This window comes from Schistocerca piceifrons, chromosome 1 (genome assembly GCF_021461385.2).
Source record: "Schistocerca piceifrons isolate TAMUIC-IGC-003096 chromosome 1, iqSchPice1.1, whole genome shotgun sequence".
NCBI lineage: Eukaryota > Metazoa > Arthropoda > Insecta > Orthoptera > Acrididae > Schistocerca > Schistocerca piceifrons.
Genome location: NC_060138.1, coordinates 322806782 through 322808294, shown reverse-complemented (window position 1 = coordinate 322808294; position 1513 = coordinate 322806782). Strand labels below are relative to the sequence as shown.

Below are 1513 nucleotides of genomic sequence, written 5' to 3'. Positions count from 1 at the left end.
ATTCGTTACAATCCTGTTGCAAGCCATTCTTGTCAACGGTCAGATTTGAAATCGGTTACTTTTCTGCGTCGATGATTTGATATTCTGAACCTCGAATAGGGGTCTTGTACAGCTAATTTTTGATGGTCCTGAACCCTTTGAATTTAATTTACGACAGCGACAAAATTTACAGTTTCGCAACATTCTGTGGCTATAAATTTTACTGGAACCTTAAAATTAACGACTTCACGATAGGAAACTTGTCGAACGGGATCCGAAAAAATACGGCGGTGAAACAGGATGCGAGTGTGGGCCGCCGCCGCTCGGGCGTGTCCGGCCGCAGGAAACTGGCGTCCGAAGGCCAGGCGTATATCACTCGCGAGTCGAAGGGGCAGTCAGTCGCTAACGACCCGGCGAAGGCTCCTGAGCTGTAAATAATTTGCGTTCTGCACAGGTCTGCGTCTGGCACTACAGTCTGTGGTCCAGGTTCACTACAGGCGGCGGTGGACCGTAATTATTTGATTCCTGATGCATTATGGTAACCGTAATTTTAATACGTTACCTGTAACAGCGATATGCCAGTCCTTGTTTCCAGATTTGCACTTCACTATTAGATTTCCTGTTGGTTATGAGTTAATGTAAACATACGACTAGACGATATGCAGCTCTAAACTTCCTGGCAGATTAAAACTGTGTGTCGGACCGAGACTCGAACTCGGGACCTTTGCCTTTCGCGGGCAAGTGCTCTACCAACTGAGCTATCCAAGCACGACTCACGCCCGGTCCTCACATCTTTAATTCCGCCACTACCTCGTCTCCTACCTTCCAAACTTTACAGAAGCTCTCCTGCGAACTTTGCAGGAGTGCTAGTTCTGCAAGGTTCCCAGGACAGCTTCTGTAAAGTTTGGAAGGTAGGAGACGAGGTACCTGCAAAGATAGGAAACAGAGAAATATCGTTTGCTGTGTGCATATAATATAGCAAAACAATACGTGATTGAAGTTGTAGGTGATCTGTTGGGGAGGATGAGAAGGGGGGAGGCGATGCGGAAGGTGAGCAGGATGTGAATCTTAGTGCACGATAGGTGAGATCTGGAGAACGTGATGGCCAGGGCAACGCTAACACCCTCTGTACGGAGGTTGATCAGCACACCACGGGCAACATACAGTCGTACGTTATTTTTTGAATGATGTTGTCAAGGAAGTCTCAAAGACAGAGCGCAGCCACTGGCCTTAAGAGGTCAGAAGCGAAGCAACGTCAAATTACGGCCTATGCAAATCATAAGTGATTACGTTTGTACCCAACGGCACCCATATACTCACTCCTCGTGCTGGCTCTTTATGTAACTAGGAACCTGCTCACACAGGCGAGACCACGATGCCTTACGTAGAACTGGGACTCATTTGGAAAGACGCAGTGCCCCTCCTGCCTCTCTGGTGCTGAATCAAGAGAAGCCGCAACAGTGGTTGTGGTCTGCGTTGCTTCAAACGTCGTCGCGTGGTCTGTGTGGATACTTGTTGCTAACAAACCCCATTT

The 1513-nt window shown here is 48.1% G+C and overlaps 1 non-coding gene across 1 annotated transcript; it reads right to left on the bottom strand.

The window, feature by feature from the left end:
- Positions 1-672: 672 nt before the first annotated feature.
- On the bottom strand, positions 673-747 carry Trnas-cga. The gene has a single exon. It is a non-coding gene; the product is annotated as a tRNA-Ser (tRNA).
- Between the last annotated feature and the right edge of the window lie 766 nt (positions 748-1513).